This window comes from Sminthopsis crassicaudata, chromosome X (genome assembly GCF_048593235.1).
Source record: "Sminthopsis crassicaudata isolate SCR6 chromosome X, ASM4859323v1, whole genome shotgun sequence".
Taxonomy (NCBI): Eukaryota; Metazoa; Chordata; class Mammalia; order Dasyuromorphia; family Dasyuridae; genus Sminthopsis; species Sminthopsis crassicaudata.
In genome coordinates, this window is record NC_133623.1 from 11,973,796 (window position 1) to 11,989,975 (window position 16,180).

Genomic DNA, 16,180 nt, shown 5'->3' on the forward strand with positions numbered 1-16,180 from the left:
ATCAAAAGGCAGCTACTGATGCTTAAAGAATAAAGCTCAGCTATATGGATTTCAGATGTGAGAAAGGCAACAGTTTGGACAAAGCCAGCTGCTTGGGGACTGACTGCTACACTGCATTATCATTTCCCAGCTGAAGTTCCATGCGGCCCTAACCTCAGAAGACAGACTCCTCCCCATTTAGCAAAGTTCACAGTTAAGTATTTGATTTAATTTCCAAAATGTGCATAAATGGAGCACCGGAAAAACCATGGCTAAAATCCCATTCCGCATAGGAATATAATCCAATCAGCTACACTCAAGTTCTATCCAGAATATCTACTTTCTTGAATTATTTCATTTTAATCATCTCTATCCTTCATTCTGAGTCTCCAAAACTCCTTCCCATCTCTGTCCCTCCCTCCCCTCCACCCCCCCCCCCAAAACAGCCAGCTACCTAATTCCTGCAGCCTGACTCTAGCTACTACCTCAGCTCTTCACATGCTCTCTTGAGAAAGGGGAGCCCACCCCAACTGGGCCAGAGAGAAGCCATCCTGTGGCGTCTGAACATTTGTAGGGGATAAAGCTTCCAGGAGGAATTAAGCCCCGAGAGCGCCCCGCCCCCACCCTCTGCACTTCGGCTGGGCCCGCTGGCTTATGGGGGAGGGGCCGGAGGATTTTCAGGTTCGGCTCGCCGCTCGGCCTCTCCGAGTGACCTTGGCCGAGTCTGTTAGCTCGTGCGCCCCATTTTTCCAACTCGACCCTCGGCCGCCTCCCCCAGCCCGCTGGTGCCCTCCCTGCCGCGTTCCCCCGCTCCCTTCCCTTAGATCGTTTTCTTCCCCTTCCCAGGCCGGCCCCCCCGAGGCTCTCCTGCGGCCCCTCCGACCCCCTTTGGGCTCCCTCTCTTTCCCGACCCCTCCTACCCCGCACTCGCTCTTTCTTTCTCCCGGCCCGGGCCCCCTCGGGACTCCCCGTGTCGGGCTCTTCCCCCACTCCCCTCCCCCTCGCGCCTCCCGCCCCTTCCTTTCGTCCGACTCCCTCCCTCCGCCTCTACCCAGCCCCCTCTCTCGCTCTCCCTCCCCCTCCCGCTCGGGCGCCGCTCCGGCTCCCCCCACCCTCCGCTCTCGCCCTCTCTCGGGCGCACGCGCAAAGCATTTCTGGGAGCCGCATGTGGGTGACGCAGCAGCAGCAGCAGCAGCAACAACCCCAGCAGCAGCAGCAGCAGCAGCAGCAGCCGCAGCAGTAGCAGCCGCCGCAGCCGCAGCAGCAGCAGCCGCGGCACTAGAGCAATACCGTTTGCTCGCTCGGCTCTCATCAGCACGGGAGGGAAGGGCCCCCGGGAAGGAGCGCGCTTACTGCCCGCCCGGCCGCCCGGCCTCCCGGCCGCCCGGCCTGCCTCCCGGCCGCTCGGCCGCCCGGCCGCCCGGCCCTGCCTCCGGGGCCGCCCCGGGCCCGCCCCTGCCCTGCCTGCCTGCCTGCCAGCCCGGCCGGCCGGCCGGCCGCCCACCCGCCGCCTGCCGCCCGCCCGCCGCCCGTTGCTCTTCTCAGGCGCGCCTTGGGCCTCCGGAGCAGCTTTGCGTGGCCTGGCCGAGGCGCCTTGGGGGACGTCCACGCTTGTTTCAGTACATTCGAAGTTACGGAGAGGTAGGAGATCCAACTTGCCCAGCCTAACTTCCAGCCCCCCTCCCCCAAGCAAACAGAGGCTCCGGGGACACTTGAACCAAGAGCCCCCGCAGCCCGGGAGGGACCAGCAGCCCGAGGTCCAGGCAGAGTGGGCAGAGCCTTTCAGATACTGGTGGAAGGGCTTGCAAGCAGTGCTTCCCCCCCCCCAGTTGGCCCCCACCAGGGTCCTTAGCTCAGGGGCTCCCGAGGGACCGGCTTAGCTTTCCCACCAGGCCCCAGCTGCTCCCGCCAAGCCTCCCTCCTGCCATGAAGCGCTCCCCTAGGCTGCCACCGCCCGTGAGGCCCACTCCCTCGCCCCCAGTCTCAGGAGCCCGTAGGAGGCGGGTTCGATGCCGCAAGTGTGATGCCTGCGTACAGGGAGAGTGTGGTGTGTGCCGATACTGCCGGGACATGAAGAAGTTTGGGGGGCCCGGCCGCATGAAGCAGTCTTGTGTCCTCCGCCAGTGTATGGCCCCCCGGCTGCCCTACTCCGTCACTTGTTCCCTCTGTGGCGAGGTCGATCAGAACGAGGAGACCCAGGACTTTGAGAAGAAGCTGATGGAGTGTTGTATCTGCAATGAGGTTGTTCATCCCGGTTGCCTGCAGATGGATGGGGAAGGACTGCTTAATGATGAACTGCCCAATTGCTGGGAGTGCCCAAAGTGCTTCCAGCCGGACAACTCGGAGAAAGTGCAGAGGAGGAAAATGGACGATGGCGACGAGGGCGTGGTCCAAGCCAAAGTTCTCCGGCCTCTTCGCAGCCACGACGAGCCGCTCATTCAGCAGCCTCCTCACTCGTCCACCACCACCACCATGCTGCAGCTCATCCACGATCCGGGGCCCCCCCACAGTATGGTGACCCGATCGTCCCCCGGAGCCGGCCCCAGCGACCACCACAGTGCCGGCAGGGATGACCGTTTCAAAAGAAGACAACTGCGGCTCCAGGCCACGCAGAGAGAAAAAGAGAACAATCCCAGTGGCAAGAAAGAACTGTCTGAAATAGAGAAGGTCAGAATTCGGGGGACATATCTGATGGTCACACCACAGAGGCCCAGTAAAGAGCTTCAGGGAACTTCCATTGTGCCCAAGCTGCAGGCCATCACGGCTTCCTCTGCCAACTTCCATCATTCTCCCCGGGTACTGGTGCAACACTGTCCAGCTCTGACGCCTCAGCTGAGGGACGAAGACGACCTGGGCAGAGGGCAGGACTTGTACGAGGAGGATGATGACGACGAGGATGAGGAGGACGAGGAGGAGGACAGCCCCGAGGAGGAGAGTGCTGCTGAGGAGGAGGAGGAGAGCACGGAGGAGGGTGAGGCAGCTGCCGTGAACCACCAGGACAGCTTTGCCCAAGATGAGGAGGAAAGCTGGATGCAAAGGGAGATCTGGCTGTCTGTCTTCCGCTATCTCAACCGCAGAGAACTCTGTGAATGTATGCGGGTGTGTAAGACTTGGTATAAATGGTGCTGTGACAAGAGACTCTGGACAAAGATTGATCTGAGCAGGTGTAAGGCCATTGTCCCCCAGGCACTGAGTGGTATTATCAAGAGACAGCCAGTGAGCCTTGACCTCAGTTGGACCAACATCTCCAAAAAACAGCTGACGTGGCTTGTCAATAGGCTTCCGGGCTTGAAAGACCTCCTTCTAGCAGGCTGCTCTTGGTCTGCAGTCTCTGCTCTCAGCACTTCCAGCTGCCCCCTTCTCAGGACCCTTGACCTTCGGTGGGCAGTAGGAATCAAGGACCCTCAGATTCGAGACTTGTTGAGCCCGCCAACTGATAAGCCTGGACACGACAATCGCAGCAAGCTCCGGAACATGACAGATTTTCGGCTGGCCGGCCTAGACATCACTGATGCCACGCTCCGACTCATCATCCGCCACATGCCCCTTCTGTCTCGGTTGGACCTCAGTCACTGCAGCTACCTTACAGATCAGTCACCAAATCTACTAACAGCTGTTGGCTCGTCCACTCGCAATTCCCTCACAGAAATCAATATGGCAGGTTGCAATAAGTTGACAGACCAGTCTTTATTGTATCTACGACGCATCTCTAATGTCACCTTGATTGACCTTCGAGGCTGCAAGCAGATCACCCGGAAGGCGTGTGAGCATTTCATCTCAGACCTGTCCATCAACAACCTCTACTGCCTGTCTGATGAGAAATTGATCCAGAAGATCAGCTAAAACTCATCCAATCACAGACTGAAAAGGAAACAAATCCTTTTCCCTGCTCCCCCACAGAGGAGAGCTTCCTTCCCCTATTCTGCATGGGCTTCAAGGCCAGCATCACACTCCCTCTACCTTTCCATCCCTGTCCCCTCCCACTATAGCAGGATTGGGGTAGTGAGGGTATTCCTGCTATTATGTCCTACTCTGAGCACAAGGATGACCTGCCTGCTCCCTTCTCTTCCTCATTCCCTTCCTCCTTCCTTCCCTCCCTTTAATGAAAAAGGGGGGAAAATCACAGGAGGTGCCCACTTGGAGACCAAGCTCATAGTTTGGGGGTGCTGTGCCAACTTAATCTCTATAGAATCCCCCCACACCTACCTAGGCCACCCCTTTCCCCATCTCTCAGCAGGGCTTGGGCCTGAGTACTGGGAAAGTAAGCAGGTTGGGCTGCTACATAGAAAGTAGCCCTGTTTCAATAGTTAGACTGTTCCTGGGGTGTTCAGTGAGTGTCTCTGCTCCATCATATCCTTCCCAGCTCTGCAGATGGGTGGCATGGGCCAGATTAAGACTAGAACCTGCAAATCACACTGGTGCTGTTGAATTTCCAGAAACCTCCTACATGTCTGTCCTTACCCCCTGCAGCTTGACACTGTCCAAATACAGTTTCCCTGTTTAAAAAAAAAAAAAACCAAAAACCAAAAAAAAAGAACCCCCCAAAAAAACAAAAGCAAAAAAAAAACAAAAAACAAAACAAAAACCCCCAAACTCCCTCCCCCCAAAAAAAACAAACAAAACCCAAAAAAACTTGGGGAAAAAAAAAACCTTAAAAAAACTTTAAGAATTTAAAAAAAAAAAAAAAAGGGTTGGAATAGATGACCTTTAAGGTCCTTTCCAGCTCTAAATTCATGATCTTATGATCCTCACAACCAATCATTGGCAGCATGGAGTATTGGACAGAGTGTTGGAACTTGGGAGTTAGGAGAGCTGGGTTCAAGCCTAGATCTGCTCCTTACTACCCTTATTATTTATGTGACTTTAGCCAAGTCACTTCTTGTGGCCTCAGTTTCCTGATTTGTAAAAAGAGGGGGTTGTATTAGAAGATCTGGTCTTGTTCTGACTTCTTTGATTCTGTAACTATAAAAAGGTGTACCCCCAAATGTATTTCTGTGCCCCACGTCAGGCTTAGGCTTGACTGCTTGGGGCCAGATGGGTGCCACAGTGGGGACTTGAGGGAGGCCTGAGGGCCATTGGGCCTTTGGAGGCCTGGGGGAGAGAGGTATTAAGAGATAGCAGGAGAATTACAGAAGAGGAGTTGGGAGGATGCCAAAGAGAAACTTTGCCCGTTTTAAGATTTTTGCTTACAGCTGGCTCTAGGCCCAGGAAATGGGGAGGAAACCCTTCCTCCTCCATCCTTTGCTCCTAAGACTCAGAACTCTGGCTAGTACTATTAGTACTATAGCTCATCTGCTTACTTCAACACTTCAAAGAACTGTGATTTTTGTCGTTGTGAGCCTTCCCTTCACCAACACTGATTGCATCCTCTCTACAATTTAATTAATGGTGTTTGAGACTTTTTCTAGTCAAAAAAATTCATCAGCCTGTATCCAACCTGGTGTTAGTGAGCGTCTCTGAACTTACCTAAACTGGGTTTTTTTTGTTTTTGTTTTTGTTTTTTGGTTTTTGTTTTTTGTTTTTTTGTTTTTTGGTGATAGACCTATAGTCTATTACTGGGACCATATTCAAGCCCTAACCAGCTTGGTAGAACTTAAAAAAAATTTGCATTTGACAGTCATGGTCATTGAGAACCCAGGATCAACCCCACATTGTGATGAGACATTGGAGTAGGACTTTAGTGAAGGTTCAGCTATATATGAGTTAAACAGCCTTTTGGGTCTAGCCTGAGGAGGATCTTGCCATCATTTTTACCATTGTTTCTATGGGAAAATGCATTCTGAGTTTCAGTTGCTTTACAAATAAATATTTGGAACACAACCCATTCATAAGCTGAAGATTTCCTGTACTTGTGATAATTGCTGTATTTAGTCATCTGAAATATATTCCTAGCTATACTTTCCCTCTCCCTGATAATTCTAAGCCTGGGGAGATGGGACTAGACAATTGAAGTTCTTTTTGCTGCTGTTCTGTATGTGACTTGCCCCATTTCAAATGACTGGCTGGTTTGTTTTCTGGGAGATGTTTGATTCGGTGGTTCTATGGAGACCAACCTTAATCTAAATAGCACTTATCTATGCCAGCAAGTCACAAAGTTACAGCCACATGTAGCGGCCCAAAGGGAAAAAACCAGCTGTCCCCTTTGGGGGCCCCTCTGTTGTCAGTCTTGGTTCCTAAGGGGCATCAGAGTTTAGTTGGGAACTGAGTGGTGATGGGCTCGGCCGGAGTCGAGAATAATAGAACAGTTTGAGTTAGAAGAAACCTTCGAATCATGTATCCCTTTGCTTCAAGACCTGATCCCTCTTCCCCATTATCATTTTCCCAGTACTTGAAGATAATTATTGTCCCTTAGCTCTCATTTTCTCTTGTACTGGCTAAACATCCCCACATCCCTCCCTCCCACTCCCCGAGTCCTGGTCACTGTGCCTCTCTTAATATAGCCAAAGGTTTTCTTTTGCACTGTTGATTCGGGTTGAAGCCCATCAAAACCTCCAGTTCTTTTTCAAACAGCTTCTAATCATGGTTTCTCCCATGTTGTACTTGAGAAGCTGACTTGGAGCCCACATAGAATATTTTACATTTAATCCCATTAAGTTTCATTTTTTGAGATTAGGTCCAAGATTCTATCACTCCATGTGGTAGCCATCCCTCCCGGCTTTGTGTTGTGCAAGTTTGATAAGCACGACAACTATGCCTTTATCAAAGTTATTAAAAAAAAAAAAAAAAAAAAAAAGAACAAGAACCACAACAATATTAAATAGCACAAAATCAAGTATGGGTCCCTTCCAAAAGGACATCAGACCACAAATTGCTGTTCTTGGGGTCTAACCATGTGGCTATCCCATATCTGTCTCATCAATAAAAGTCATCAGTCAAAAAAATTAAAATCAATTAAAAAATAAGGTTTTGCTGAAATCTAGGCAAATTGTACTTGCAACATTCCCCGATGTTACAGTTTAGTAACCCAAGAAAAATGTTGATGTTACTCCAAACCCAGATCTTGACATTTCCACTTCCATCATTCCAAGTTCTGCTGAGAGCTAGGATACCCCTGGAACACCTTGGAACCCCTGATGGATGAGGAAGAATTGCCCTTCCTTCACAGGGTTTGGCGTTGTGGTTGAAAGGATCCCATGCCCACTTTTATTCTTTTTTTCAAAGCCCCTATTTAAACCCAGATTATTTTCTTAATCCTGACCAGCACTTGTAATTTCTAAGCACGCTTTACTTGGCATAGTCTATACCAGTGGTGTCAAACTTAAATAGAAAGGAGGTCCACTTCATTGTACATGTGGGCAGCATATTAGAAAACCCTGTCTTAAAATTATCTATGTTGTATTATATTTTATTTATTTTGTTAAGTATTTTTAATTATTATTTTTTTTTTTTTTTACTACAATGAAGAGTGTTTTGGGATGATTCTTCAGGCAGCATGTTTGACACCTCTGGTTTGTAATATCTAGAGGGACCCTACAAATTTGTTCTTTCTCATCATTTTTCTTTTGCCCCTTCCCCTTCCTCCTCCAAAACACAAAGACTCTTTGCAAGATCCCCCTCCCAAAAAAAAACCTCATTTTCATAATCACTTGGGATCAGATTATCCATAAGTGTTTTTTCCTTAAATTTTGTGTCTGGTTTGTGGTCAAATCTTGACTAGTCTAGGGGAAGCAGTTTCAGTGAGTGCTTAATCTCAGTGCACATTAGGATCTCCAAAGTCCTAGTCACACATCCCATTATGCTGTGTTCCTCCTCTTCCGAGATTGTTTTTTTGTTTGTTTTGTTTTCTTCTTGAATAATTGTATTTGAATGTGGGGAATTGATTCTTTATTGCTGGTGGAAATGGTGTGTATTTATGGTTAACAAACTTTTAAATATGAAGATTTTTTTTTATGGTTAAACATTTCATGGACTTCCACTATAGCTGTATTATTAATGATTGCAAAAATACATGGTGACAGAAAAGCTATTGAAAATTCAGTAATGCTTTGAAATAAATTTTCATTTTATTTATCACAACAGCATCTATAGACATTTGTTAAAAAATACATATGTGTAAGGTTTTTTTTTTTTTTTTTTTTTTTTTGTTCAGTCTCTGGGAGATAGGTATTGAATATGCTATGGAACCTAAGGATGCACATGACAGTCCTTGGTGGCATATGGATTCTTGAATGCTTTGCAATAACTCTTGTGATCCCCCACAGTATCTCAGCACATTACTGCTATAGAGTTTAATTTTTTTTAATATTGTAGACTTGTAGTAGAGTTCCCCAAATCAAAACGAAATGCAGGACCCCCACCCCCACCCCCCCCGCAAAAAAAAAAAGCAGTGACAGGACACACGAGGAAGAGCATCCTCAACTTTGCAGTACTAGTTAGGCTGGTGGGCAACTTTAGCAGTAACAGGATTTTACAAAGTTATTCTTCATGATGGTCCTAGCACACCTGAGCACGATACTACAGAGGATGGGAAGTTCACCTGGTTACCTGAGCGGTGATCATTCATTCACTCACTTCAGCTCTGCAATTCAAAGAGAAAGGTTCCTTTTTCTGGGAACAGGAACTTTGTGGGCTTCCTCGTGGGAAGCATGACCTTCAACACAATAATAGAAAGTTAGTCTGCTGGAGTCCATTCCATTGAGTGGAAAGAGAGGGTAAAGGGAAGGATCCGGGCCTGCCTCCTTGGCTATTTATTTGCCTGTGACTCAGGCCAGTTAATATCTAGAGTAACACCTGGAGAATTCTTCCCCTCTGTGTGGAAACACAGGCTCCTCAATCCCCCAAACAACCCCAAACCAGACCAAACCTCAGTAAATCCATGAATCTACCCCTGTCTTTTCTTTCTTCCCTTTCACTTCAAGCTAGAAACAATGGTGAACATTTATGTTTCCACTTCCATTGCACATTCCAATATCAACTGCACATCTCCATGCAAAATCACGGACTGTTTATATTCTGCATAGAATGTATAGTTTGGGGAATTGTCAAGTGGGCCAGTTTGACGGGAATCTAGAGCATATGAGGAGAACACATATAAAGGAACATAAGAAAGGTATTCTGGAGTCAGGTTTTGAAGAACTCTGGTTAATCTTTGGACTTTATGTTTTGCTCTAGAGGCAAGAGAATCACAAAAGGTTCTTGAGGGAAGTCGGAGATTCTAGAGTAGCCAGAGTCATAGCGTTAGGATTTGGGCTTTAGGAGTATTTTGGCAACGGTGCAGATCGTGGCTTAGAGGAGATAGACGGTAAACTGGGAGTCTAGTTAGAAGACTTTTCAATAGTCTTGAGGAGAAACAGTGAGGAGAACTTAATTAAGAGCTTTTGGAGCTGAGAAAAGGGGACAGATGGGAGATGTGTCTTAGAAAAAGATTTGATGAGACCGGGAAATTGATTAGCTAGGGGGAAAGGGTTCTCAGGGAAAAGAAAATGTCAAAGATGATATTCTGTTGCCGAGAAGAGTCAGTGTCCTCAAAAGAGATTTAAAGGAGGAATAGGTCTGCCCAGGGGAGGGAGATGCAGGGGCAAGGGATAGAGACTGACTTTTGTTTTAGACAGTGACTTTGAGATGCCCATGAGATGAAAAGTTCTAAATATCCAATGGGCAGGGTTAATGCTGCATTGGAGCTCAGGAAAGAATAGGTCTGGATAGCTAGATCTGGGAATCATAAGACCTGATGATAATCCTGAAAGAGATGATATATATATAGACAACAGAAGAGTACCCAGGACAGGCTTTGGAGATCATCTTTAGTCTGTAAAGAATAGAGACAATGGGAGCAACTAGGTGGCACAGTGGCTAGAGCACCAGCCCTGAAGTCAGGAGGACCTGAGTTCAAATGTAACCTCAAGCACTTAACACTTCCTAGCAGTGTGATTTAGGGCAAGTCACGGAACCCCAATTGCCTAAGCTAAAAAAAAAAAAAAAGTAGGGACGATGACACCATGACTGAAAAAGAACAGCTAGATTTTCACTCACTTCTCAACTCTTTGTCATCAAGCCCATAAGACCTCCACCACATCACCGGAACACTTCCCTTCAAGGTCACTGGTAGTCCTTAAATTTTCAAATCGGATGTTCTGTTGTCATTCACAGCTTACATTTTGCAGCTTTTGCTCTCTTTATGACCTTTGACTAGTGGTGACTCTTTTCTCTGATTGGAAATTCTGTCTTCCTTTGCTGTCTATGACACTGTATTCTATTGGGTCTATCTACATAGCAGCCAATCAAAAATTAGCTGCTGGTTGAATAAAAAGCATAATTAATTAATTATATGAAGAGACTCTGGTGAATTTTCTCTCCTGCCTTAATTGATGTTTGTAGAGAGACTGAATTCTCCATCTAGCAATAGAGGAAAGAAAGCTGTTGACTCCAAGTTCATTCAGGTTGAACTTGAGGTGACAACAGCATATTTCAGAGATTCAGGTGGCCAGTCATGCCTGAGTGGGGTGAAGAAGTGGATCTGGGAGTGGTGGCATCTGGACAGATGAATACATGGCAGCCTGTGTCTTGAATTGTGGACTCCTCCAGATGAGGTACAAGGAGGAGCAGGCCTTCCAGTTCAATACCCAGAGGAGACAGTGCTGCAGCTGTTAGCCAGAGTGAATGGCTATGTTACTGACGAGTTTGTTCATTTATTTAAGCAAGTTAATCATTTAGAATGATAATGAAGGTCATCTGTCACCTGCATAGAGAAATATGTGTATTTGTGTATATACACATTTCATCTTAATAGCTGTGAATGTGTTTAGCCGGATAAATTTAGTTACCAGGGTCCTACAAAGCTTATCTTTGGCTCAAATCACTCATTTACCGAATATTTAAAATGTGATTAAAAATACATAAAATACAGTCCTTGGGAAAAGGTCTTTTCCTTGAAATGTTGGTTTTTTTCATGCATTAGATCACTTAACAAATGCAAATGTCCCTTACTTGGAATACTATGGAGGATTTTCCTCTTGAAACTGCAGTTTCTTTAGCAAATCACTTTGCTTTTTGTGGAGTACCCTCCTTTCTCACGGTGGATCTTTTTGGGGGTGGAAGTCCTAGTAATTCAAATTTCGATACCATCTTAAGTTTACTCGGGACTTTCCTTGACAATGCCTTGTCAACTTTTTCAAAGAGGAGGAAACTGCAGTCTGGAGGTTCAGTAGCTTGCCTGGTGTGGCACAGATAACTCTGCTGGCCTTTCCATTGCCCAAACTGCTGCAGCTAGACCAGCAGTTATCCATTTAAGGGGAAATGCAGGGATTTCTCTGAAATAAACCTCCATGTTCACTTTCATCGCCCCCTTCCAAACAGGACAAGATTGGGCAGTCTATTATCATTTATGTAACACATTTCTCCACTTTAGAACAATGGCAATCTTGGGAAATCAATCAGCAAGGATTTATGGAGTACTTATTGTGTGCCAGGCACAATATTAAGCATTGGGGATGTAAAGAAAGCCAGAAACAGCCCCTGACCTCAGAGAGCTTCTATAAGGAGGGTAACATAAAAAGGACTATACACAAAATGTGTATGTGTGTATGAATACACACATTCATACATAAACACACACACACACACACACACAGTAAAACAGAGATAATCTCAGGAGAAAGGCATTAGTATTAAGGGAAACTGGGAAGGAAATGTGGGGGAATATGAGATATTAGATCACACCTGAAGGAAGTCAGGGAATCCAGAAAGCAAGGTGAGTTGGGAAGGCATGTCAGGCAGAGCCAATCAAAATGCCCTGATTCGGGACTTAGTATTATGGTGGAGGTGTAGAAGTCAGAGTATTTTCTATTTGGCTGGAAGTAATAGGGAACCCTTGGAGTTTCCTGACTTGAAGGGCAGGATGTGTGCACTTTAGGGAAGCTGAGTGGAGAATGGACTGGAATGGGGAGAGGCTTGTTCTAGGGGGTGATGGAATGGGGAATGTATCAGAAGTGAGAAAGGCTTTGTAGCAAAGGGAAAATAAGCAAAACTTGGCAAGAAGTTGAATATGGGGGATGGAAGAAGAGTTGAAGTTAGGGATGACCCCTAGGTTGGACTTTTGAGTCCTTGACAATGATACATCTGAATTAAGAGGGCAGAGTTTGGGGAAAAGCTAATGTGTTGCAGTTTGGGGCTTGTTGAATTTAAGATAACTATAGAACATCTAGTTCTAGTAGTCCAATGAGCTATTAGAGATGTAAAATCGGAGGTCAGCTGAGAGGTTAAGGCTGAGGAAATAAATTGGAGAATCATCTGCTTAGAGATGTTAATTGAAACTTTGGAAGCTGAGGAGTTCTAAAATAGTGTAGTGGAGACCCGGAAGAGGGCTCAGGACCCAGCCTGGGGGGTATGCTTCCCATTAGCAAGTAAAGGCTGGATGAAGAGCCAGTAAAAGAGGCTGAGAAGGGGCTGGCCGACCTTTAGGAAGGGAGCTGGGAGAGAGCAGGGTCATCTGGAGACCGAGAATTTCCTGCAGAAGAACCTGCTCAACAGTGTGAAAAGACTCGAGGTCAGAAAGGTAAGACTGCAGAAATGGTCCGTCCTTCCCTTTGGCCAGTGGATCTCTTTACCTTTGGCAGTTTGGGAGAGGCCAGAGCCAGGACTGTCAGGAAGCGAGAGAAAGGGAGGTGGAGGCGCTTGTGGTAGAAAGGTTTCTCAGAGTTGAGTTGTAAGAGAGGAGAGGTCGAGAAGGGCAGTAGCTAGTGGAGATGCCCCAAGCGAGTGAGGCGTTTGGGTTCGGGTTCGGGTTCGGGGTGTTTTTTCCCTTTGTGAGCATGGGGGAGACACTGGCGTGTTTGTGGAGAGCGAGGAAGCAGCCAGTAGACAGGGTAAGACCGAAGGTAAGTGAAAGGTGTGGTTTGCCTTTTGACCTGCCTCACTAGTGCTGCCTTGGGATTTACGGTGGGAAGGAGAATGGCCACCTAGGAGAGACGGGGGCTGAAGGAGGGGGGGGGGAAGAGATGCCAAAGGCAGAGGAGGAGGGAGAAGGGAGCTCTCCATGAATGGCCTATTTGGGGGGAGTGAAATTCGAGGAACCTTCTCAGCTGGTGGGGGGAGAAGAGCCATGAGAAGTTGGAGAGGAGGGCTGGAAAGGTTCGGAATCAGCACGGTGGAGAGCGGGAAAGCGGGAGAGCAGGAGAGGGAATCCCTCGGGTGTGTGTAAAAGGCCTGCCAGGAAAGATTGCTCCATCGACATACATCCGCAGTGGACCGGGGCACCGTGGGCGCATGGCTTTCTCCACTGTTTTATCAGCATTGCTTGAATAGGAGCGAAGGCCATAGATGGTGGGAGTGATCCAGAGCTTTGCAGGGCAAGAACAGCAACTGGGAAGAGGGAGCAAGGAACCGGAGAGCAGGAGATAAGGGCTGCTGGAATTGTTTCTCAAGGAATCAGGCTGGAAAAGGGAGGAGAGGACGGCCAGTTCTGGGCTGGGGGTGGGACTGGGCGGCCTAGAAAGTGCTGAGAGCTGGAGGAATTAGAGGTCTGGGCGAGAGGGAGAGCCGGCTCGAGATTATAAGGCCCAAGGCGAGGTGGAATGACAAAAGATTATGAGCAGATACAGGAGTTGGGGAGATCATGAACTTTTGGAGGGGCCGGCGAGATCCAGGGTATGACCATCTGGGTGTAGCTTGGTGGGTGGGAGGAGGAGGCCAGGGGACAAGGAAGGCCCCGTGGAGGATGGTGGAGCCCTGGAGGGGGAGGCTGGCATTGGGGAGGAGGGAAGTGCTGGGAGCCAGGGGCTGAATTCCTTGAGGAAGCAAAGAGGGGCCTGAAAGTGGGCCGCCAACCTATCAGCATCTTAATTGGGTGCCAAACAAGTGGGGAATGAAGGCAGCTCCAGGGCTGAGAAGTAAGGACCAGCCTGACGGTGGCAGCGGGGACACAAGGAGCCCGCTGCTGATGGCACCGTGACCACTTGGGGGTGGGGGCTGCCTTATATGAGGGAAAGTGGAAGCAGTCCTGGAAGCAGGAGACCTGGCACACAGGGCCGGCACCGAGGACTAGGTCTCAGTGGATAGAAACATATGAAAGAGTGAGGAAGGGCCAGAACCAGCCAGTTTGCTGCCTTAGAATTGGAATGCCAGACGGCCCAGTGGATGATGGGCAAAGCTCTGGACTGGGAAGTGGAGAGGAAGGCTTGAGTTAAGGGGGCTAAGCTTCCCAGAGTGGATCCGGGGGGTGTAGAATGGGGTTTGCACCGTGAAAAACGGGCGAGGGGGTTAGGATCTTTGCGATGGAGGGTGTGACTAAAGGAAAGCAGGTTCTCATTGTTTCCAGGGGCTCTGGCTGCAGGTGTGGCCAGTGTGGAGGGTAAGCAGGTAACCGAGGAAAGAATGAGCCTTTGCATTCTGCACACATGGAGGTTCCAGGCAGAGACCCAGCCTTTATCGAGTGGGCCCCGAGTCCTCTCCAGGTCAGGCCACAGTGGATCAGCAGAATGTTGGAATCGAGCTTAGGGGGAGATACTGTGGCAGGGGGCATTGCGGGCAATGGCTGTGGAGTCTTGTGTTTGTGAGGTCAAATGAAACAAATGGCTGATCCATTGAGTGGTGAAGTGATTTTCCCAAAGTCACACAAGGTTGCACAAGTAGTAATTAGCAAAGCTGGGATTTCGGAAGCCTTTTTCTACTACCATCATCCATGATGATTCTTTGGCTAGGTTTGGTTTATTTTTTAAATTATTATTATTTTTTCTTTTTGCATCATTGATCTGTTCAGGAATTTAAATGGTTTTTCTTTTGGTTATTTCTGGCTCAGACCTGTGATTTCCTAGGGATAGGCAATTCTGTCTGAAGATTCCCTCTGTCAGTGCAGATGTTTGATTCCTCTTTAACCTATGGTCTTTTTTTATTATTAATTATAGTTTTTATTTACCAGATATATGCATGGGTAATTTTACAGTATTGGCAATTCTCAAACCTTTTGTTCCAATTTTCCCCTTCCATCTCCTCCCTACCCAGATGGCAGGTTGATCAATACATGTTTAACCTACAGTCTTAAGAGTTTCCCGAGGGCACTTCCTAAGGACACAGAGTTACTATGCATCAGACTTGGTCCTTAGCCTGCTGAGTCCAAGGCTCTTTATCCACATTCTCATTTCCTCAAAATTCAAATAAATGTAAATGGGAAATTTATGAGAGTTCAACTAAATTAGATTATTCAGGTTAGTTAGAGTGAGGTGAAGAGATTGCCAGAAAGATCCCATCCAAATCTGGTGATGTCTGACCAAGCTCACTTGCCTGCCTCAGCCCTCGGGACATCAAATGGGACTGAAACCCACTCTTTTTAGGTGTTCTTTGACTTTTCCCCAGTTAAAGACTATCTTTCCTTTTGAGGGAATGGTTTACTCAGCCTCCTACATAATGTTAATTCTGAGAGGATCAAGCCAGGGCATCAGTTTTGCAATCTGTGAGTTCAATTTTGGTACAGTAATAATTTGGTTACTTCCAGATATATTGTTCTGGTGGAATTTATTCACTGTATCTGTGGGAGGAGGTCAGAATCACTTGCTATCTTATAAAGCAAAGCAATTTTGATTCCAATTTGTCCTGCATTTTTCATCCTTTTTTTTTTTCCTGAACTAATGTACTATATACTTTTAGTATTCAGTTGCTTCATCAGCAGTGCTCATTTATTATGTTCTTTTCTTCATGAAGATCACTAGGATTCTACTGTCTAATAACATTCTCCCCCTGCCCTTTTCTTTGTTCTGGGTGCTAATGATCCAGCCACTTCTGTCTTCTCCCTGCCCTTCCCCATGAGACCACCTGTATACATGTGAAAGCTAGGTAGCTGATATTGGAGGTCATCAATGGTGGGCATATAGCTTGTGAGTGTCGAAGGATGGAGAAGTTAGGGGTCTCCTTCCTTATTTCTTTGTGATCAGAGTCCCAGCTTGCTCTGTTTCCTTCCTCATGTTGTTGTAGTGAGCAGATAGAAGTCTCTTTTTTGACTATTGGTTAAAGGTTCCACTCCACAGAACTTTTTTTTTTTTTTGGTCATCTTCTTCTATTTTAAACATAGACTAGAAAACACTCCAGGGAATTCTAGTATTTATCCAAACTTCTAGCTTAGGGAAGTTTTCCAATGCGTGGCTGACTTCCATTAACACACCTTAAAACTTTTCCTCATGAAAATGGAACCGTTTTGCTTTTCCTTCTCTCTTTTTCAGTGCATCAGCACTATTTACTGACCACAAGAGGAACATAGAACTATAAACTACCT

General features: G+C 47.3%; 2 pseudogenes; both read left to right on the top strand.

Annotated features, from left to right (window-relative positions):
• The first annotated feature begins 1,453 nt into the window (after positions 1-1,453).
• LOC141549263 (casein kinase I pseudogene) overlaps positions 1,454-16,180 on the top strand; it is a 99,466-nt pseudogene continuing 84,739 nt past the window's right edge.
• Positions 1,615-8,189, top strand: LOC141549262 (lysine-specific demethylase 2A pseudogene; annotated as a pseudogene).